We start from the raw sequence: 24,652 nt of genomic DNA, 5'->3' as shown, positions 1-24,652 counted from the left end.
ACTACCCTTAGGGAAAGTTTCATTGGAGGTTCCATTGAACACCAGTTCAACCTCAGCCTCTGTGACTGTTCCCATACCGGAACAGAATACAGTGTTGACAACAGGTCTGCAAGGAGTCAGAGGTGAAAACAATTGGTGAGTGAACAGTGGCCAGTCATTCATGTGTAGCCTTGGTTAAAACACTGTCACCAAAATATCATAAATACATATTACAGAAAATGTTAGTTGTTGTATAAAATAGATAAATAATTACATATTTAATATATTTAATCAATATTACAATAAACATATTAATAAATAAAGTGTTTATTCAAATAAGTAAATATTACAGAAATGTTATTTGCGGTATAAAAGTTAATTGTTCTATTTTTGTGTAACAAAATACTTTCCCAAAGTGATTGGTAAATTAAAAAAGAGCTTAGCATAGACTAGAATATTACTTGAATCCAACAACAACCGTCTGGGTGAAAAGAGTCCCGTATCTGGGTCTGTAGATCAAGTCGCACTGTAAAAAATAAGGGAAAAAGGAAAAAAATGAACAATTTGTAGAACTTGCATTTTAAGCAGAATTTGGGATATTTCCCTCTTTTTAATTGACCAATTCAACCCTCAGTTACTGTTGCGAGGTTGGACAATTTTCCCCTGTGAACCAGCCAGTTTGATGTTAGCTGCATTTATACTACTTCATGAAGTTAACCGCTGTCCACCCATGCAAATCTAGAGATCTCAGTAACGTTCTTGTGGATTGACATTACAATCACTTCAAGGGAACTGGTTAAAATTAATCTTGTAGTATGGCTAGCTGCTGCATGTGTCTGAATGCTCATAATATAGCTAACTTAACATTTGATGGAAACAAAGTTACATTTCCGGGTTAGCTAGCTAGTTAGCGTATGCTACTTGTTCTATGCCTGGCAATGCAAGCAAGCTAACTAGTCAACAAACAAAGCAACACATGTATAATTTCAACTGGCTCCGCATTTCAGGAATCAGTCACAAGTTCCCCCACTGGTGCACTGTTTAATATTTTAGCCATTTTAAACAAACCATTTTTAATGTAAACAATTGTTTTGCCACAGCCCTCATAGGCTTTCTTGCATTTGAAATGAGACCAGGTCTGGTTAGCGACAGTTGCTATACAACGGAGCTCTGCGACTGGATAGTTAGCTTGCCAATCAATAATTCAACATTCTTTATAACTAAATGGTACACTGTTATTTCAATTTGACAAATATTCATTGATTCTTGACAAATGTAACTTAAGAATGCCTTTTGAGCTTTCCTTTTACCTTACCATATCTAAAATGTTTATGATGCCATAAGCCACAAACTGGCAGTGGATTTGCGCTCTACAGTTTTAGACTTGATTTTGGTCTCAAATGAAGCATATAATCTTGGACCATGGTTAAACTACTTTAGATTGCACTGGGTTTTGGGTAACATGGGTTCATGGTTGACCTGTCAAATCATTGAATTTCCAAGGGAAATCAACAAGTGCCTTGGTCCCACACAGAATTTGGGACTGGGTTTTTCAAATGCCCCAGTGAGGTGTCAGTATGGTTGTTATACTCCAGTGTTTTATGTGTTTGTGTTTGTAAACAAACACGATAGCTTCAAAATAGGTTAAAACTATCCTGTTGATCTCATGGATTTTCAGTCCATCTTTCGCTCTGTCTTTGAATCAGAAAGTGGTTACATTCCCTAGCCCCATTCATGGGGCTGAAACACAAGCTCAGAATTGTCACCTGAACCTTACTACTGATAGTATCAACTATCATCACACAATGTCCATGGTCATACATTAAATAACAAGCTGTTCAGAGACAAGTCAATGGTCACCGCTGGCTTTCTATGACCTACCATTTTAACAATGTTTGCGGCAAGTACTTGAAATTCTTTGCTTAGAGGATTACTCAAAGCTTTTACAAACACTTGTTGTATGGTGACATGTAAAGCCACAAGTGGAGGTGCAGTTGTTCTGGTAGTTGTAGCATGAACAGAAGTTGTTGCAGGAGCACCTGGAATTCAAAAAGAAAAAAAGGGGCTGATACTAAAATCTGTAGATACACTTGAAGTCGGAGGTTTACATACATACACCTTAGCCAAGTACATTTCAACTCAGTTTTTCACAATTCCTGACATTTAATCCTAGTAACAATTCCTTGTCTTACGTCAGTTAGGGTCACCATTTTATTTTAAGAATGTGAAATGTCAGAATAATAGTAGAGAGAATGATTTATTTCAGCTTTTATTTCTTTCATCACATTCCCAGTGGGTCAGAAGTTTACATACACTCAATTAGTATTTGTTAGCATTGCCAATGTTTTGGGTAGCCTTCCACAAGCTTCCAAAATAAGTTGGGTGAATTCTGGCTCATTCCTCCTGACAGAGCTGGCGTAACTGAGTCAGGTTTGTAGGCCTCCTTGCTCGCACACACTTTTTCTGTTCTGCCCACAAATCTTCTATAGGATTGAGGTCAGGGCTTTGTGATGGCCACTCCAATACCTTGACTTTGTTGTCCTTAAGCCAGTTTGCCACAACTTTGGAAGTATGCTTGGGGTCATTGTCCATTTGGAAGACCCATTTGCGACCAAGCTTTAACTTCCTGACTGATGTCTTGAGATGTTGCTTCAATATGATGACATCTATTTTGCGAAGTGCACCAGTCCCTCCTGCAGCAAAGCAACCCCACAACATGATGCTGCCACCCCGGTGCTTCACAGTTGGGATGATATACTTCGGCTTGCAAGCGTCCCCCTTTTTCCTCCAACCATAACGATGGTCATTATGGCCAATCAGTTCTATTTTTGTTTCATCAGACCAAAGGACATTTCTCTAAAATGTATGATCTTTGTCCCTATTTGCAGTTGCAAACCGTAGTCTGAGTTTTTTATGGCGGTTTTGGAGCAGTGGCTTCTTCCTAGCTTAGCGGCCTTTCAGGTTATGTCGATATAGGACTCGTTTTACTGTGGATATAGATACTTTTGTACCTGTTTCCTCCAGCATCTTCACAAGGTCCTTTGCTGTTGTTCTGGGATTGATTTGCACTTTTTGCACCAAAGTACGTACATCTCCAGGAGACGGAATGCGTCTCCTTACTGAGCGGTATGACGGCTGCGTGGTCCCATGGTGTTTATACTTGCGTACTATTGTTTGTACAGATGAACGTGGTACCTTCAGGCATTAGGAAATTGCTCCCAAGATTAACAATTTTTTTTCTGAGGTCTTGGCTGATTTCTTTTGATTTTCCCATGATGTCAAGCAAAAAGGCATTGAGTTTGAAGGTAGGCTTTGAAATACATCCACAGGTACACCTCCAAATGACTCAAATGATGTCAGTTAGCCTATAAGCCATGACATCCTTTTCTGGAATTTTCCAAGCTGTTTAAAGGCACAGTCAACTTAGTGTATGTAAATTTCTGACCCACTGGATTTGTGATACAGTGAATTTTAAGTGAAATAATCTGTCTATTAACAATTGTTGGAAAAATTACTTGTGTCATGCACAAAGTAGATGTCCTAACCGACTTGCCAAAACTATAGTTTGTTAACAAGAAATTTGTGGAGTGGTTGAAAAACGAGGTTTAATGACTCCAACCTAAGTGTTTGTAAACTTCCAACTTCAACTTCATGTTCTACTTTTGTGTACTTTTAAAAGTTTTTTTTATATTTGCAGATTGGACAAGCTATCACTTACCAACTGTGGTGGATGGAGTGGTTGCGATTCCTGTTGTTGTTGATGCACCAGTGACCATGTTGGGTTTGTCTGTAACAGTTGTTCGTACGTTGGTCACAGTGGTAGTCAATGCTTCTGTAGTTCTCATTGCATCACTGACAGTCACAGTGGATGCGACAGCTCCAGTTGCTTCTGGGAGTTGTGTTGTAGTCATCGCAATATTAATGGCCGCTATTTCACAGCAAAAACAGAAGCAACTTTATTTGATTAAAACAAGAACCATAACATCACAGACACGCATTCCAATATTATGGTTTTATTTCTGTTGGAAGTGACAAAAGACCACTGATCCGAATGAGTCTTTGCAGCAAACTTCTAATACAGTGAGCTACAAAAGTATTGGGACAGTGCCACATTTTTTGATGTTTTGGCTCTGTACTCCAGCACTTTTGGATTTGAATCGTGAATAATGATGAGTGAGAAATGACCGACGCACCGCCCAAAAATGCTAACCTCATCTGTTATTGTAATGGTGAGAGGTTAGCATGTCCTCGGGGTATGATATTTGTGCGTCTGTAACTTTCTCACTCATCACTATTCACAATTCATTCAGGACTATCCGTAATCATGGTAGCATCCACATTGATGTTGAAGTGTTTAGAAATATATTATATTCTTATTTGCAATAAAAGTGACTCCAAAAATGACACAATACATTATTTACCATTAATTTATATTGGCCAGAAAATAATCTGAAACACAACCAAAACAAACAGGAAATGCATCCAACAAGTTTGTAGAGTCACAGCTTGATGTAATCATTGCGATCAAGGAATATGGGACTAAATGCTACACTTTTGACTACTTTAATACACAAAAGTGAATTTGTCCCAATACTTTTGGTCCCCTAAAATGGGGGAGTATGTACAAAAAGTGCTGTAATTTCTAAACGGTTCACCCGATATGGATGAAAACACCCTTAGATTAAAGCTGACAGTCTGCATTTTGACCTCATAGTCATTGTATAATTTCAAAAGTGCTGGAGTACAGCGCCAAAACAACAAAACATGTCTCCCTGTCCCAATACTTTTGGAGCTCACTGTATATCCAAGTTTGCACTGCTGTAATCCCACATATTGTTAAACTTTAATCCTCAAAGTTGAAAAGCACATGCATAAAGAAGATATTCTCCCTTTAACAAAGATTGTGTAGATTTCGTTTTCCTTTTGTATTTTGTGATTTGATAGCGTGTATTATGCATCTATTAAATGCTGCACTGTATGTGACGTTCCATAAGTAAATTTGTCAATTTATGATGAGGTTGAGCAGTAGTTGACATTGTACACGCAATTCCAGAGACTTTTAAAACTATATACAATTTCTGAGAAGTTTAATATATTAAACTTTGGGGAACTTGTAATGATAGTTTGTAAACTTGATACACCGACAGTAAATGCAAGTTTTATCATATTAATTTAATATTGAATATTCAATTAAATTGAAATTAGATTTTAAAACTGAATGCAGTATTAAGTCAATACGGTATCAAATCATAAGATATAAATTCAATGATTCAAATTGTGCACTACAAATTCAATATATAAATACAAAAAAAGAAATTGAATTCAAAGACAGTTTCGGTTGGCATTGAAATCACTCCATACACCCGTGTCTACAAGGCTGATTGTTTCCATCAGGCCTGTCGTGAGTTTTTTTTATGTGTCAGGTAATCCATCCACATGAAATGGTTGGAAGGAAACATGGTTACATTCTGTGGAATGACGCATCTTAAAAGACTTTAAAAAAACTTTATACACTGAGTATGCCAAACATTTGGACCCCCCCCCCCCCCCCGCACTTTTGCCTTCAGAACAGCCTCAATTTGTCCAGGCATGGACTCTACAAGGTGTCGTAAGCATTCCACAGGGATGCTGGCCAATGTTGAAAAAACCAACAACATTTAAATAGAAAACGTTTAAATCAAACTATTATATTAAGTGCAGGCCGTGTTCCTATTGGTCAGCCACCGGGAACAGCTTATAAGACCAGCAAAGGCTACACAACAAAGGCTGAATATTTCTGACACGACCAGAACTTTGTCGGAGCCTACGGCCGCACTTAGTGATACTTGATCAGCAGCTGTAGACTCTGTCATATTGAACGAGCCAAGACATTCAACAATCGTTTACGACCTAAGAATTTGCCAAAGACGTGGATATTTTGTCTGGGACGGCAAAGTTGTTACATAAGATGGCTAAAATCGTACAATCTGTGTGGGCCTTTAGATGAACAGAGCCAAATTATCCAATATAGCCAGCACAATACCAAATGCCGGGGGTTTTGTGCTGGCTTTAGTGGCAGGGGACGGGGGGCAGGGGGAATAAATTAATTAAGCATTTCATTTATTTGTTTATACGTGTGTTTTCCACATTTTGGAGATTATACCCAGAAATGTCAAACAAGCCACTTACCCATTAGAAGGAGCACTGTTGATGTCATTTTCCTAACATTCATCTTGTGTGCTCTTTCAAAATTATCATCTAAAGAAACATACAATACAATTAATGCAGGTAAATGACAGGAATGTTAAAAATGGTGGAAATAAGCATAGAAATATAATGACAACAACCAGTTCCCTCGCCGTTTTAGCTACAGGACATTTTTGCATTTCCCAACATCTTTACTGGAAGTAGTCATTTCTATGTGACACTGCCACATGTAGAAGAAGATGACAGCATGTCACATGGCGGGATCCAAAAAACACACATACGTAGTTCTGTAACAGTTTGGGTCTAGAGTGACTCCCCCTTTGAAGAGGGGGATGACCACAGCAGCTTTCCAATCTTTAGGGATCTCAGACGATAGGTTGCAACCATTGCGGTGGATAATTTTAGAAAGAGATGGTCCATATTGTCTAGCCCAGCTGATTTGCAGGGGTTCAGATTTTGCAGCTCTTTCAGAACATCATCTATCTGGATTTCAGTGAAGGAGAAGTGGGGGAGTCTTGGGTAAGTTGCTGTGGGGGGTGCAGAGCTGTTGACTGGGGTAGGGGTAGCCAGGTGGAAAGCATGGCCAGCCGTAGAAAAATGTTTATTGAAATTCTCGATTATCATAGATTTATCGATGGTGACTGTGTTTCCTAGCCTCAGTGCAGTGGGCAGCTGGGAGGAGGTGCTCTTATTCGCCATGGAATTTACAGTGTCCCAAAACTTTTTGGAGTTTGTGCTACATGATGCAAATTTCTGTTTGAAAAAGCTAGCCTTTGCTTTCCTAACTTCCCTGAAAGTTGCATATCGTGGGGACTATTCGATGCTAATGCAGTACGCCACAGGATGTGTTTGTGCTGGTCGAGGGCAGTCAAGTCTGGAGTGAACCAAGGGCTAAATCTGTTCTTAGTTCTAATAGTTTTGAATGGGGCATGCTTATTTAAGATGGTGAGGAAAGCACTTTTAAAGAATAACCAGGAATCCTTTACTGACGGAATGAGGTCAATATCCTTCCAGGATTCCTGGGTCAGGTTGATTAGTGATGAGGCGTATGTACTGTATGTATGTTTGTGTTGTGTTGGTATGCGTGTGTGTTATGTGTGTGCGTATGTAGTGTATGCACATGCTTGTGGACTTTGTGTGGAATGTCAATGTTGTATGTGAGTGAATATGTATATAGTGTGTATACACAGTATACAAACTTAGTAAAAAGGGTTCCAAAAGTGTTCTTCTACTGACCCTATCTTGCGCTGACCCTACGCACAATCACTAGACTACACACCCTTTTGGGTTCCATGTAGAGCCCTCTGTGGAAAGGGTTCTATATGGAACTGAAAGGGTTCTACCTGTCTGGGTTGCCCCCCCCCCCCTTGGGTTGTGCTGTGGCGGAGATCTTTGTGGGCTATACTCGACCTTGTCTTAGGACGGTAAGTTGGTGGTTGGAGACATCCCCCACTAGTGGTGTGGGGGCTGTGCTTTGGTAAAGTGGGTGGGGTTATATCCTGCCTGTTTGGCCCTGTCCGGGGGTATCATCGGATGGGGCCACAGTGTCTTCTGATCCCTCCTGTCTCAGCCTCCAGTATTTATGCTGCAGTAGTTTATGTGTCGGGGGCTAGGGTCAGTCTGTTACATCTGGAGTATTTCTCTTGTCTTATCCGGTGTCCTGTGGGAATTTAAATATGCTCTCTCTAATTCTCTCTTTCTCTCTTTCTCTCGGAGGACCTGAGCCCTAGGACCATGCCTCAGGACTACCTGGCATGATGACTCCTTGCTGTCCCCAGTCCACCTGGCCGTGCTGCTGCTCCAGTTTCAACTGTTCTGCCTGTGGCTATGGAACCCTGACCTGTTCACCGGACGTGCTTGTTGCACCCTTGACAACTACTATGATTATTATTATTTGACCATGCTGGTCATTTATGAACATTTTAACATCTTGACCATGTTCTGTTATAATATCCACCCGGCACAGCCAGAAGAGGACTGGCCACCCCTCATAGCCTGGTTCCTCTCTAGGTTTCTTAGTAAGTTTTTGGCCTTTCTAGGGAGTTTTTCCTAGGGAGTTTTTCCTAGCCACCGTGCTTCTACACCTGCATTGCTTGCTGTTTGGGGTTTTAGGCTGGGTTTCTGTACAGCACTTTGAGATATCAGCTGATGTATGAAGGGCTATATAAATACATTTGATTTGATTTGAACCAAAAAGGATTCTTCAAATGGTTCTCCTATGGGGACAGCCAAAGAACCCTTTTATGTTTTAGATAGCACTGTTTTTTCAACAACTAATTGACCGACATCGGTTCAATTATTTGAATTCTATTTCGGAGCCCCATTTGCATTTTCTGTAGAGATAAATTAAACCTGAACTGTGTGATGTAGTAGGGAGTTGTAGTTTCCAACAGGCCAATATTCTACATACTGCAGTTTAGAGCAGAAAACATGGAACTGAACTACAATGACCATAATCCATTGCGCGCCTGCTTAAACTTGTCAAGTCTGTGCAGGGCAGACATGGAGACTGAGAGAAGAGAGAATGGGGGATCAAGAGCCTCAAGAGCCTCAAAATACATAATGTAAGTGATTGATAGTTGGTATTCAGCAGTCATTAAAGTAGCTCTATAGAGATGAGAAGATGACTTGCAATGAAATAATAATGTCATCAAATAAAATACATTTTATTAAAGTAAAGTAATGTGAATAAATTATGGTTAATAAGTGATAAGCAGTAATGGACAGTCACTACCATCATTGGACTTGTATTATTATTATTTTTTTCAGTGTTGTTACAGCGTTCAACCCACATAATGCATAGTGCATTTAATGTCTAAAAATAATTCATCAAAACCGAAATAGAAAACCATTATATTTTTTTCAAAATCGAACCGAAAACGAACCGACCTCAAAAAACACTAATCACTCAGCACTAGTAATAGGCAATAGCCATGGATTACCATAAATAACTAATCACTTTCAAGCAATCAGCATTCAGGATCCAAATTGACGTTTTATAAAATTAAACAATGCAGAATTTTTCAAAATAATTGTAGTAAATAAAACATATCTAAATTACAGCACGATTATGCAACAGGAAGCCATGAAAAATGACGTTTATATTACCATTTGCCAAACATGTAATGCATAAAATTCTGGATTAACTAGTTTGGAAACATTTGTTTGGATGTTAAAACACTCCACACTAATTTTCAACTATGTCAGGGAAAGCAGGAAACCTCCATTGCCTTTAAAACTGCAGTAATCTGAATATAAGCCTACCTCCTTCTAGGTTTAGTACTTAGACATGGACTAGGACTGGACTAGCTAAAATAAAAATAAAAATGAAATTATGTTTGAGAAATAAAATGTTCATTGATTAAATTGAAAAGTGCAATTTAGTCCAAGACTAGGCTTTATCTCTGTCCAGGAACCCGCCTCTAAATGTTTTACAGAAAACAAGTCTAAAGAAAACATTTTGGAAAATATTGTTAAAATGTCTTAGAAATAGATTAATATACTTACCCGGTGTTATGAACTTTAACATCTTGATATTGTGTGGTGCATGACTCTAAAGAGCTGTCACCTTGACTGTCATCACTTTTATAAGGTGAAGTGACACCAAAGAAAGCGTCACACATATGCTAAAGAGAAAAACATTATGTTAATCATCAGTCAGCTCGTCCCATGATTCATTCCCAGTAAGATGGGGCGGTACTCAGTTTTTCTTACCTTCTCAAACCAGATAGAGTAGGGTTTGGCAGGATTCAAATTAGTTCACAGCCTAGGGGTATGCTGCATTCATAACATCTAGTAAATTCATAAATGTGTGTGTACAACCAAGAAAATCTACTTGAACGCCCCTAACGCAACCCGTAATTAGTAGTGAGAAACTAATCTATCATCCCTGAGCTCTGACTTCTCCAACATGAAGAACTCTGGTGTTACCAGAAATGACCTTTGCAACAGATTTTCAGGAGTTAAATGCATCAAGAAAACATTATTTATACAGTACCAGTCAAAAGATTGAAGACACCCCCCCCCCCATTAGCTGTTGCAAAAGCAGCAGCTACTCTTCCTGGGGTCCACACAAAACAAGAAACATAATACAGAATGACATACAGAACATCAATAGACAAGAACAGCTCAAAGACATAAAAAAAATGTAAAAGGCACACGTAGCCTACATATCAATGCATACAAACAAACTATCTTGGTCAAATAGGGGAGCTGCGTTGTGCCGTGAGGTGTTGCTTCTTCTGTTTTTTGAACCAGGTTTGCTGTTTATTTGAGCAATATGAAATGGAAGGAAGTTCAATGCAATAAGGGCTCTATATAATACTGTACGCTTTCTTGAATTTGATCTGGATTTGGGGACTGTGAAAAGACCCCTGGTGGCATGTCTGGTGGGATAAGTGTGTGTGTCAGAGCTGTGTTTTTAGTTGACTATGCAAACAAGTTTGGCATTAGTCATGTAAACACCTTACTCTGATTATCTTAAAGTCCCACTCCAGTTAAAGGTCGTAAGGTCATCAGCGAAGTAATCTGAGTTTCATGCAGTGTATTTGATCAGCATATGTGCTATCACGAGCAGCGCAAGCCTTCCTCTTTGAGTGAAGCAAGTTCGGTAAAGGTATCTAAGAAATAGTTTTCACATACAAACGTTAGATGTCCATACTCAGAATCCCCAAAATTATATGACCGCTGTGATGGAAGGTTTATTTTATAGGGAGTATCAGAATTTTCTTAAAGTCCCATCAGGTAGCCTGATTATGAGCTGTCTATGGAAACCGGATTGTAAGGGAAATTGTACTTCTTGGTAAAGCATGTCAATATTTTAATGAAACTATTAGATTAAACAGAGTATTCACAATAATTGTGTTATTGAATGCATGTAAACATACCCATTGCTTGGGGCTGTTGATGTGTGCTTGATGTTGTGTATTGATGGCTTCCTATGTTTTTGACATTAACTACCCCAGACTTGTGTCAATGCAGGAATTTATAAGACTTAAGTCTATCAGCAGCAGGAGAAGAGATTGTTGACTCAAATTACAACTCTATCTTATTTTTTAGAACTCATAGAATGTTGTCTACCTGGAAAAGGTGCTTGTCATCCATCAACCTCAGTACAGGTGTGACCTTAAATGATATGTTCAAATGTGAGATGTGAATCTAGTTTATGTGGGTAGGCTGGGCCTCGGAACACTCAACTCCATATTGTGGGAGATGAGTCACTGATATAGTTCCTGATCGGAATTAACTGCATTTTATGGGGGAGATTAACATGAACCAGTTTTGTCTGTTTTGTAACCATCTGTTTTGTAACCAGGCTGCCTCCCAGGTGTGAGCCAGGTGCCAGCTACAAGCCATTGAATAATATTGCTTAATCTTTCTCCCAAATTCAAACTAGATTGAGATTTTGAGCATGTGGATAAGACATGTTGTATGTTTCAGTCAAAAGTCTATATACAGTGCATTCAGAAAGTATTCTGAGTTTTCCCACATTTTCAGTTACAGCGTTATGTCACGCCCTGACCTGAGAGAGCCGTTTTTCTCTGTTTGGTTAGGTCAGGGTGTGACATGGGTGGGCATTCTATGTTTTCTATTTCTTTGTGTTTAGCCGAGTATGGTTCCTAATCAGAGGCAGCTGTCTATCGTTGTCTCTGATTGGGACTCACACTTAGGCAGCCTTTTCCCCACCTCTGTTTGTGGGTAATTATTCTTTCTGTGAGTGGTTTGTGTGCGCCTCAGTTGCATGACGTTTCTTTCTGTTTACCTGTTTATTGTTTTGTTTGGTGTTCTCCAATAAAGAATGTGGAATTACCGGCACGCTGCACCTTGGGTGATATATAACAGGGAGTTTGAGGACAGTGAACGTGACAGAATTACCCACCACAAGAAGGCCAAGCAGCGTGCACTTACTGGGAAGACGAGCTGGACCAGGGAGAATCAACGACGGAAACACGAGAGGCAGCCCCCAATTTTTTTTGGGGGGGGGGCACATAGGGAGATTGGCTAAGTCAGGGTGGAGACCTGAGCCAACTCCCCGTGCTTACCGTGGGGAGCGAGTGACTGAGCAAGCACCGTGTTATGCGGTGATGCACACTGTGTTGCCAGTGCGCATTCACAGCCCGGTGCACTCTGTGCCAGCGCCCCGCATTAGCTGGGCTAGAGTTAGCATTCAGCCAGGAAGGGTGGTGCCAGCTCAGCGCTCCTGGTCTCCAGCAATCCTCCTTGGTCCAGGATATCCTGCGTCAGCTTTACGCACTGTGTCGCCAGTACGCCTTCACAGCCCAGTTCGTCCTGTGCCAGCACCCCGCACTTGCCGGGCTAAACTGAGCATCCAGCCAGGATGGGTTGTGCCAGCCATACACTCCAGACCTCCAGTGTGCCTTCACGGCCCAGTATATCCTGCGCCAGTTCTACGCATTGTGTCACCAGTGTGCCTTCACAGCCCTGTTTGTCCTATGCCAGCGCCCTGCATTTGCCGGGCTAGAGTTAGCATTCAGCCAGGAAGGGTGGTGCCAGCTCAGCGCCCTTGGTCTCCAGTGCTCTTCCTCGGTCCAGGATATCCTGCGCCAGCTTTACGCACTATGTTGTCAGTACGCCTTCACAGCCCAGTTCGTCCTGTGCCAGCGCCCCGCACTTGCCGGGCTAAACTGAGCATCCAGCCAGGATGGGTTGTGCCAGCCATATGCTCCAGACATCCAGTGCGCCTTCACGGCCCAGTATATCCTGCGCCAGTTCTACGCATTATGTCGCCAGTGCGCCTTCACAGCCCAGTTTGTCCTATGCCAGCGCCCTGCACTTGCCGAGCTAAAGTAAGCATCCATCCAGGACGGGTTGTAACAGCCCTAAGCTCCAGACCTCCAGTGCGCCTCCACGGTCCAGTATACCCTGTGCCTGCTCTGCGCACCCGGTCTCCAGTGTGTCTCCCCAGTCCGGTGAGACCGGTTCCAGATCCATGTAAGAAGCCTCCAGGGATGATCCATGGTCCGAAGCCTCCAGTGATGATCCATGGTTCGAAGCCTCCAGTGATGATCCATGGTCCGAAGCCTCCAGTGATGATCCATGGCATGAAGCCTCCAGTGATAATCCATGGTACGGAGCCTCCAGTGATGATCCATGGCCCAGAGCCTGTAGGGATGATCCATGGCACGAAGCCTCCAGTGATGATCCATGGCCCGGAGCCTCCAGTGATGATCCATGGCAAGAAGCCTCCAGTGATGATCCATGGCGCGGAACCTGTAGCGATGATCCATGGCACGGAGCCTACTGCGACGTCCCCCAGTCCGGAGTCTCCGGCGACGGTCCGCAGGCCGGAGTCTCCGGCGACGGTCCGCAGTCCAGAGCCTCCGGCGATGATCCTCGGTCCGGTTCCTCCTCCGATGATCCACGGTCCGGTAAGACAAAAGCGGAGGGATCAGCGGGCGGAGCGGGGCGGAGCGGGGGCTACGCCCCAAACCGGAGCAGCCACCATGGGTAGATGCCCACCCGGACCCTCCCCTATAGGTTCAGGTTTGCGGCCTTGAGTACGCACCTTTGGGGGGGGGGGGGGGTACTGTCACGCCCTGACCTGAGAGAGACGTTTTTCTCTGTTTGGTTAGGTCAGGGTGTGACATGGGTGGGCATTCTATGTTTCCTATTTCTTTGTGTTTAGCCGAGTACGGTTCCTAATCAGAGGCAGCTGTCTATCGTTGTTTCTGATTGGGAATCATACTTAGGCAGCCTTCTCCCCACCTGTGTTTGTGGGTAATTATTCTTTCTGTGAGTGTTTTGTGTGCGCCTCAGTTGCGTGACGTTTCTTTCTGTTTACCTGTTTATTGTTTTGTTCGGTGTTCTCCAATAAAGAATGTGGATTTACCGGCACGCTGCGCCTTGGCTGATATATGACAGGGAGTTTGAGGACAGTTAACGTGACACCTTATTCTAAAATTGATTGAATAGCTTTTTCCCCTCATCAATCTACACACAATACCCCATAATAACAAAGCAAAAAATTTAAAATGAAATATCATATTTACATAAGCTTCAGAACCTCTATTCAGTAATTTGTTGAAGCACCTTTGGCAGTGATTACAGCCTTGAGTCTTCTTGGGTATGACACTACAACCGTGGCACACCTTTATTTGGGGAGTTTCTTCCATTCTTCTCTGCAGATCCTCTCAAGCTCTGTCAGGTTGGATGGGCAGCGTCGGTGCACAGCTATTTTCAGGTCTCTCCAGAGATCAGGTTCAAGTCCAGGCTCTGGCTGGGCTACTCAAGGACATTCAGAGACTTGTCCCAAAGCCACTCCTGCGTTGTCTTGGCTGTGTGCTTAGGGTTGTTGTCCTGCCCAGTCTGAGGTACTAGGCGCTCTGGAGCAGGTTTAGATCAAGGATCTCTCTGTACATTGCTCTGTTCATCTTTCCCTCGATCTTGACTAGTCTCTCAGTAACTGCCGCTGAAAGAAATTCCCACAGCATGATGCTGCCACCACCATGCTTCACCGTAGGGATAGTGTCAGGTTTCCTCCAGACTTGACGCTTGGCATTCAGGCCAATGAGTTCAATCTTGGTTTCATCAGATCCAAGAATCTTGTATCTCATGGTCTGCGGTGCGGGAATCCACGGGTCCAGGGCTGGCTGTTATCCCAGAACGTAATGGAAGGGAGTCAGCCCGGTGGAGGAGGGATGAAGTGAGTTCTGGGCGTACTCCACCCAGGGAAGGAAGTGTGCCCACTCCCCCTGCTGGTTCTGGCAGTGACTCCTAAGGAACCTACCCAGCTCCTGGTTGGTCCTCTCCACCTGCCCGTTGGACTGAGGCCGGTACCCGGACGAAGAAGTGTGTGGCCCCTACCTCCTTGGGTTCAGGCTCTGCCTCAGGAAGGCAAAAGAAGAAGGGCAAGGAGAGAGTGAGCTTCCGGCGCTCCCAAAGAAGGTTGTCCAGATGGATGGCCATTGCGATGAGAGCATCCAAGGAAAGGTTGTCGTCCTTGCACGCCAACACTGTCTGGACCTCCTTGCGCAGTCCTCTTTGGAATAGGGTGCAGAGTGCCGGTTCATTCCATCCGCTAGAGGCTGCCACGGTCCGGACGGTGACGGCATAATCAGCAGCGGTCTGGTTGGAATAGTTTCTCACCTCCCTCTCTGCCCTCAGGTGGATGGTCAAAGACCATCCTGAAAAGAGCCATGAACCTCTCGTAGGAACCCAGCTCTTCCCAGCTCTTCCTGTAGTTCACTTCAAAGTCCACCCGGTCAGCAGGGAAATGACTGTGGCAACCTTGGACCTCTTGTGGTGGGGGCTCCCGTCTGATGGGCGACATAGATGGACCACTGGAGTAGGAAGCCACATTATTTGGATGGAGTCCCATCATACCTTTCCCGGGAGGGACAGTCGGGTAGGTTGGGGGGCTGGCTGGCTCACTGAGACTTCTCGTGGTACGAGGCCCTGTGCTTGTTGGAGGTGAAACCTCTCTGGTGGCGTCGATGCGTGGAGGACGCGGAGGACCTCATCCATAGCTGCACTCAGTTGCAACAGCTGATCATGATGTTGGTGAAAGAGGTAACCCTTTTCAATGAACATCTGGGAGATGTCTTTATCTTCTGCTGCTTCCATAATTATTGAGGCAGTACTTTGTAACGTATACGCTTGGAGTCAGGAAGCAGGTGCAGAAGGAGGTGAGTTAATAAACAGGAACAAAGCAGATAAACAAAAAAGGAGAAACGTACTGAACAGGAACAAAACCAATGCTGCCTGATGACTTGGGCTACAGATGGTTAAATACAAGGACAGTAATCAAGGTGATGATGAAGTCCAGGTGTGAATAATGATGGGGAGCAGGTGTGCATAATGATGGGGAGCAGCTGCGCGTAATGATGGTGCCTGGACCAGTGGTTAGTACACCGGCGACATCGAACGTTGGAGAGGAGGAGCAGGAATAGGCGTGACGATAATGTGGAACATATAAATACCATCAAAGCATACCTTACGGCTTACAATAATGAACACCTTGAGAAACAGCTGTGAAAACCAACCTGGAAGTATTTAAGAGTTTAATACATCAACTTTGATATTTCTTTTGGTATATTTGTGACATTAATTTATTTTCACAGATTTTTGTTGTACACTCACATGGCAATCCTAGACTAATGTACGGAAATCTGGTGTGTGGAATACAGAGAAGGTGGGTGGGTGTTTCTTCCTGTCTCGTGTTTTCAACAGGCAGCCAGTCTTGGAAGGGGGACTTGAAGAGGGAGACTGCTGCTGCTCCCTTTGTCCTGAGTGTTTGGAGTGCTAGTGTTTTTTAGTTAATCTGTGTATCTCACATATTATGTTCCCAGTATGATAGAGCACGAACGCTTTCTTAGCAGAATAGGTCAACATGACAAAAATAGTAGCTGTAGATGATGTATTGAAAAGTTGCAGGGTGGTTAGAAATGGAGGACATCCGGTGGATCCACATCCACCGGATGGCAGAACTCCTAGGTCCTGGAAAACTGGAGCAGAGTTAAAAGGAACAGGCCAGGAGACAGAGACGTAAACAAGCAAACACACCGTTTACACTTTACTGTGAGAAAATGTAATGGATTAGTGCAGTGTTATAAATGGGAGATATGTACATTTATAACCTACATCAAGCTGGTCCCCCTCCGTCTCAGAGCACAGGAAATCAGACTGATCCGAACTCACTGGCTCTGGTGGATGGGATACCTCCTGGGGGTTTCGGACAGTCAATGGTCCTAAAGTCATTTGGAGAGGTAAATTGAACAAGTAAATGTTTATAACCTCAGCATAACTACCATTTCTTGCTTTCTCAAATGTCAACCAAAGCTTAACATACTTTGTCTATTGGGCTTCACCGAAGTGTAGGGCGTCAGGGCTTTCAGTGGTCGACCGTCCAAATGCTCCAACTGGAGAAGATTGTTGCCTTCCACCGAGTGTCACGTCCTGACCCTTGTAAGATGTCATTTTCTATAGTAGAGTAGGTCAGGGCGTGACAGGGGGTGTTTTTGGGTGGTTTTCTTGTTATCTATTTCTATGTTGTTTTTCTATGTTTCTGTTTTGTTATTACAAGTATTTTGGTGTGTTGCAAATGTTTCACGGAATAAATAAATATGTGGAACTACAACCATGCTGCGCGTTGGTCCGATCCTTTGAACAGACGTGACAGAACAACCCACCACAAAAGGACCAAGCAGCGTGGTAGGGATCAGCTGGAGGAATGGACTTGGGAAGAGATTTTGGATGGGAAAGGACCCTGGAGGCAGGCTGGGGAGTATCGTCGCCCGAGGGAGGAAATTGAAGCAGCAAAAAGGGAGCGACGATACTACGAGGCGCTATATCCATCAAGAGGCAAGGTTGAGAGGCAGCCCCAACATTTTCTTTTGGGGGGGGCATACGGGGAGTTTGGCAATGTCAGAGGGGAGACCTGAGCCAACTTCCCGTGCTTACCGTGGAGAGCTGTGGAGTGAACTGAAGCCAGTCAGAGAGTCGAGCGCGAAGTTCAACGCAAGATTCCGGAGAGACGTGCTTGCGTTAAGAGCGCTGCGGGGCGTGCGTGCTGAGGAGCAAGTGGATGAACGAGCACTGGGTTATGGTGTGATGCGCACTATATCGCCCATACGCACTCACAGCCCGATGCGCTCGGTGCAAGCTCCTCACCGGTGTCGGGCTAAGATGGGCGTTCAGCCAGGAAGGAGTAGGCCTGCTCAGCATGCCTGGTCTCCAGTTCGCCTCCATATCCCAGTACGTCCTGTGCCTCCTTCCCGCACTCGCCCTGAGGTGCGTGTTACCAGTCTGGCGCCACCTAGGCCAGTTCCACGCATCAGACCTCAACTGCGCATGCCCAGTCCGGAGTGTCTTGTTCCTACTCCCTGCACTCGTCCTGAGGTGCGTGCTACTAGTCTGGCGCCACCCATGCCATTCCCACGCATCAGAATTCCAGTGCACATTCCCAGTCCAGAGCTTCCGGCGACAGTTCCCCGTCCAGAGCTTCCGGCGACAGTTCCCCGTCAGAGCTTCCGGTGACAGTTCCCCATCCAGAGCTTCCGGCGACAGTTCCCCGTCCAGAGCTTCCGGTGACAGTTCCCCGTCCAGAGCTTCCGGCGACAGTTCACCGTCCAAAGCTTCCGGCGATAGTTCCCTGTCCAGAGCTTCTGGCAACGTTTTTCAGTCCGGAACATAGTGACACGGCATACAGTCCGGAACCTACTGAGACGGCCTACAGTCCGGAACCTACTGACACAGCCTACAGTACGGAACCTACTGAGACGGCCTACAGTCCGGAACCTACTGAGACGGCCTACAGTCCGGAACCTACTGAGACGGCCTACAGTCCGGAACCTATTGAGACGGACCTCAGCCCGGAGCCTCCAGCAGCCCAGTCTTCAGAGGCGGCTTGCAGCCCAGAACCTTCAGCGGCGGCCTGTAGCCCAGAACCTTCAGCGGCGGCCTGCAGCCCAGATCCTCCAGTGGCGGCCTGTAGCCCAGAACCTCCAGCGGCGGCCTGCAGCACAGAGCTTCCGGTAATGATCTACAGTCCGGTGTTACAGAAGTGGAGGGATCTGCGGGCGGAACGGCGGTTACGCCCTGAACCGGAGCCACCTCCGCTGCTGGAGGATCGGAGGGATAGTAAGGTTCTGGGTTTAGCACTAGAGCCTCCATAGACATTTGTCACACTCCCTACCCTCCCTTTGTGTTTTGTGGTTGTTTTTTTCTCTTTTTTTCTTTGCATTCAGAGTCTGCACCTTTGGGGGGATACTGTCACGTCCTGACCCTTGTAAGATGTCATTTTCTATAGTAGAGTAGGTCAGGGCGTGACAGGGGGTGTTTTTGGGTGGTTTTCTTGTTATCTGTTTCTATGTTGTTTTTCTAGGTTTCTATTTCGATGTTGGGGTTGTTGGGATGATTTCAATTAGAGGCAGCCGGTTCTCGTTGTCTCTAATTGGAGATCATATTTATCTAGGGGGGTTTTCCATTTGTTTTAGTGGGTTGTTAATTTTTGAGTGGTGTTATTTTCTCTGCGTCACGGTTTGTTATTTTGTTGTTACAAGTATTTTGGTGTGTTGCAAACGTTTCACAGAATAAATAAATATGTGGAACTACAACCATGCTGCGCGTTGGTCCGATCCTTTGAACAGACGTGACACCGAGGTAACCCTAGGAAAACGAAGAGAAAAATATCAGTGTTAGGGAATTTTGTGTGCAAATGCAAATAGTTATTATCTGAGATGTTTTATATTCACTTTAACAGATGGTGAACCCAGCTAGGAGCGAAAGAGCAGCGAGGTTTCACAGGTCTTGCCTTCCTTTCGTCCTTCCAAACCAAGTAATTTGCCCGGATGTCGAAGCACTTGGTTCCCTTCCTGTTTCTGCTCTGGTAGCTCTCCTTCTGTGTCTCCTGTGCCTTGTCAATGTTCAGTCTCACCTTGATTGATAATAGGAATAAATGCAATTACAGTGCATTTGTAAAGTATTCAGACCCCTTGACTTTTTCCACATTGTGTTACTTTACAGCCTTATTCAAAAATGTGTTAAAATAATTCCCCTCATCAATCTACACACAATACCCCATGATGACAAAGCAAAGACAGGTTATTAGAATACAAAAATAAATACCTTATTTACATAAGTATTCAGACCCTTTGCTATGAGACTCAAAACTGAGCTCAGGTGCATCTTGTTTCCATTGATCATCCTTGAGATGTTTCTACAACTTGATTGGAGTCCACTATTCGTAAATTCAATTGATTGGACATGATTTGGAAAGGCACACACCTGTGTATAAAAGGTCCCACAGTTGACAGTGCATGTCAGAGCAAAAACCAAGCGATGAGGTCGAAGGAATTGTCCGTAGAGCTCCGAGACAGGATTGTGTTGAGGCACAGATCTGGGGAAGGGTACCAGAAAATGTCTGCTGCATTGAAGGTCCCCAAGAACACGGTCGCCTTCATCATTCTTAAAATGTAAGAAGTTTGGAACCACTAAGACTCTTCCTAGAGCTACATGTCCGGCCAAACTGAGCAATTGAGGGAGAAGGGTCTTGGTCAGGGAGGTGACCAAGAACCTGATGGTCACTCTGACAGAGCTCCAGAATTCCTCTGTGGAGATGGGAGAACCATCCAGAAGGACAACCATCTCTGCAGCACTCCACCAATCAGGACTGTATGGTAGAGTGGCCAGACGGAAAGATGAACGGAACAAATTACAGAGAGATCCTTGATGAAAACCTGCTCCAGAGCGCTCAGTACCTCTGACTGGGGCGAAGGTTCACCTTCCAACAGGATAACTAGCCTAAGCATACAGCTAACACAACACAGGAGTGGCTACGGGACAAGTCTCTGAATGTACTTGAGTGGCCCAGCCAGAGCCCGGACTTGAACCCGTCAAACGTCTCTGGAGAGAACTGAACATAGCTGTGCAGCAACGCTCCCCATCCAATTTGACAGAGCTTGAGAGGATCTGCAGCGAAGAATGCAAGAAACTCCCCAAATACAGGTGTGCCAAGCTTGTGGCATCATAACCAAGAAGACTCGAGGCTGTAATCGCTGCCAAAGGTGCTTCAACAAAAGAACTGAGTAAAGGGTCTAAATACTTATTTTTTTAGAAAACATTTCTAAAAAACAGTTTTTGCTTTGTCATTATGGAGTGTTGTGTGTAGGTTGATGAGGGGAAATTATTTTTTAAATACATTTTAGTATAAGGCTGTAATGTAACACAAATGTGGGAAAAGTCAAGGGTTCTGAATACTTTCTAAATGCATTTCTTCCATATTTCTTGGAGGGCCAGAAAATAAATGAACAGTACGTTTTACAAAAAAAATAGCAATAGACAAACAACAACACTAAGTCAATCACAAATTTAAAAGACTAGAGTATATGCAGTAACTGTGTATACAATTGCATTGCTTACCTCAGTCAACAGCTGCAGCTCCCGTCCGTACTCGGTGGAGGCCTGGACGCTGCTGTTGTGTGCAAAGAGAATTACCTTCCGGTTGTTCTCCCACTGTTCCTAGTACACATTAAGGGACTTGCCCATGGCAGTCTTGAGGGTCTGGTTGGTCCATTCACCCAACCTGGAGGAGGGGGTAGGAAAGCGATCTATTGACAATGTAAGATATTGCATTATGTCTGATTACGTACCATGGAAAAACAAAAACTAATTGTAAAAAAGAAATAAAATAAACTATTGGACGGAGTATAACCTATAACATCAGTACCTTGTTCCAGCGTTCGTGACCTAGATCACTCAAGATGACCTCCGGAGAACCGTGAGTGTTGAAGATGTCCACCATCGCCTTGCAGGTGTCCTCGCCAGTCTCATTCTTGAAGGGTAATATACAAAACAAAAAAACAAAGCACCCTTTTTAACCTCTCTGGGGTATGTGGGACGAACTCGTCCCACCTACGTAACAGCCACTGAAATACAGTGGCGCGATTTTTGAATCGTTAGAAATGCTATTACTTCAATTTCTCAAACATATGACTATTTTACAGCTATTTAAAGACAAGAATCTCGTTAATCTAACCCCACTGTCCGATTTCAAAAAGGCTTTACAACGAAAGCAAAACATTAGATTATGTCAGGAGAGTGCCCAGCCAGAAAAAATCCGACACCCATTTTTCAAGCTAGCATATCATGTCACATAAACCCAAACCACAGCTAAATGCAGCACTAACCTTTGATGATCTTCATCAGATGACACACCTAGGACATTGTGTTATACAATACATGCATGTCTGTTCAATCAAGTTCATATTTATATCAAAAACCAGCTTTTTACATTAGCATGTGACGTTCAGAAAAAGCATACCCCCCCGCAAACTTCCGGAGAATTTACTAACAGTTTGCTAAATTACTCACGATAAACGTTCACAAAAAGCATAACAATTATTTTAAGAATTATAGATACATTACTCCTCTATGCACTCGATATGTCCGATTTTAAAATAGCTTTTCGGATGAAGCACATTTTGCAATAATCTAAGTACATAGCCCGGCATTACAGGGCTAGCTATTTAGATACCCACCCAGGTCAGCCTCCACCAAAATCAAATTTCCTATAAGAAAAATGTTCTTACCTTGCTTGTTCTTCATCAGAATACACTGCCAGGACTTCTACTTCAATAACAAATGTTGGTTTGGTCCCAAATAATCCATTGTTATATTCCAACAGCGACGTTTTGTTCGTGAGTTCTAGACACTATCAGAATGCTTCTTCACGGTGCCGCGCGTGGCGCATTGGAGTTTCAAAAATGTCTAAATATTCCATTACCGTACTTCGAAGCATGTCAACCGCTGTTTAAAACCAATTTTTATGCCATTTATGTCGTAGAGAAGTGATAATATTCCGACCGGGAGTATGCATGAGCCTAAACAGCCGAATAAAATTTATCCTCGGGAGCTACTCATGCACGCGCATCATTCAAAGGTCTTCTGAGTCGACACTAACAAAAGGTGATAATGTGTTTCAGCCTGAGGCTCCCTCGTAAACCTTCAGGGTTTTCGCGGGCTCTGAGAGCCTATTGGAGCCCTGGGAATTGTCACGTTACAGCTAAGATCCTTACTTTTCAATAAAAAGATGCAAGACGCACGACTCCTTGTCAGACAGGGTACTTCCTGCTTGAAACCTTGTCAGGTTTTTGCCTGCCATAGGAGTTCTGTTATACTCACAGACACCATTCAAACAGTTTTAGAAAATTCAGAGTGTTTTCTATCCAAACCTGAATAATAATATGCATATTCTAGCTTCTGAGTTGGTGTAGGAGGCAGTTAAAAATGGGAACATATTTTTTCCAAAATTCTCAATACTGCCCCCTAGCCCAAACAGGTTAACCTGTTGGGGATACCCCTTCCCGTTCGGATCCCGTTAACGGGATTGCTTGACAAGATACAATGTGCGAAATTCAAAACAGAATAAATCGAATCATTTAAATTTCTCAAATAATCAACTATCTTACACCCTTTCAAAGATAAACATCTCCTTAATCTAACCACGTTGTCCGATTTCAAAAAGGCTTTACGGCGAAAGCACAAAGTTAGATTATGTTAGGACAGTACATTGAAAATAGCTGTGTGTAATGTTTTGTCAATGCAAAGACGGGCGTCACCAAAAGCAGAAAACCAGCTAAAATGATGCACTAACCTTTGACAATTTTCATCAGATGACACTCCTAGGACATTAAGTTAGACAATACATGCATTTTTTGTTCTATCAAGTTCATATTTAGAAACCAATTAGTGAATGTGCTACAAAGCTAAACGGCTACCTAGCTAGCCAAAAAATATTTGTTTTGAAAGTTGGATCATATTATCCTTTGAGGCTTTAAAAATGTTCTTACACTCAGTTCTGTTTCCTAGAGATAAACATACTTTGGTTGCGAAAAGTGCAAATCAATCCCAGAACAACAGCAAAGGACCTTGTGAAGATGCTGGAGGAAACAGTTATAAAAGTAACTATATCCACAGTAAAACGAGTCCTATATCGACATAACCTGAAAGTCCACTCAGCAGGGAAGAAGCCACTGCTCCAAAACCGCCATAAAGAAATCCAGACTATGGTTTGCAACTGCACATGGGGACAAAGATTGTACTTTTTGGAGAAATGTCCTCTGGTAAGATGAAACAAAAATAGGACTGTTTGCCAATAATGACCATCGTTATGTTTGGAGGAAAAAGGGGGAGGCTTGCAACCTGAAGAACACCATCCCAACCGTGAAGCACTAGGGTGGCAGCATCATGTTGTGAGGGTGCTTTGCTGCAGGAGGGACTGGTGCACTTCACAAAATAGATGGCATCATGAGGCAGGAAAATTTGGTGGATATATTGAAGCAACATCTCAAGACAGTAGTCAGGAAGTTAAAGCTTGGTCGCAAATGGGTCTTCCAAATGGACAATGACCCCAAGCATACTTCCAAAGTTGGCTAAAGGACAACAAAGTCAAGGTATTGGAGTTGCCATCACAAAGCCCTGACCTCAATACCATAGAAAATTTGTGAGAAGAACTGAAAAAGCATGTGTGAGCAAGGAGAACTGCAAACCTGACTCAATTAAACCAGCTCTGTCGGGGGGAATGGGCCAAAATTCTCCCAACTTATTGAGGGAAGCTTTTGGAAGGCTATCCGAAACGTTTGACCGAAGTGAAACATTTTAAAGAAGATGCTTCCAAATACTAATTGAGTGTATGTAAACTTCTGACCCATTGGGAATGTGGTGAAAGAAATAAAAGCTGAAATAAATCATTCTCTCTACTATTATTCTGACATTTCACATTGTTAAAATAAAGTGGTGATCCTAACTGACCTAAAACGGGGAATTTTTACTAGGATTAAATGTCAGGAATTGTGAAAAACGGACTGTAACTGTTTTTGGCTAAGGTGTATGTAAACTTCCGGCTTCAACTGTATAGTTCAGTAGAGGCTGCTCAGGGGAGGATGGCTCATAATAATGTTTTGAATGGTGTCAATGGAATTGTATCAAACAAATGTTGTGGTTAATACCATTCCATCGACTCCATTCCAGC

The 24,652-nt window shown here is 43.4% G+C and overlaps 1 long non-coding RNA gene across 1 annotated transcript; it reads right to left on the bottom strand.

The window, feature by feature from the left end:
• Positions 1 to 6,174: 6,174 nt before the first annotated feature.
• Positions 6,175 to 9,889, bottom strand: LOC115173204 (uncharacterized). The gene is made up of 2 exons (XR_003871567.1): positions 9,673 to 9,889; positions 6,175 to 6,216 (listed from the first exon to the last, which is right to left on the bottom strand). It is a non-coding gene; the product is annotated as an uncharacterized LOC115173204 (long non-coding RNA).
• Positions 9,890 to 24,652: the final 14,763 nt, after the last annotated feature.

This window comes from Salmo trutta, chromosome 34, assembly GCF_901001165.1.
Source record: "Salmo trutta chromosome 34, fSalTru1.1, whole genome shotgun sequence".
In the NCBI taxonomy this organism is placed as follows: domain Eukaryota; kingdom Metazoa; phylum Chordata; class Actinopteri; order Salmoniformes; family Salmonidae; genus Salmo; species Salmo trutta.
This window is presented reverse-complemented; position numbering and strand designations above follow the sequence as displayed.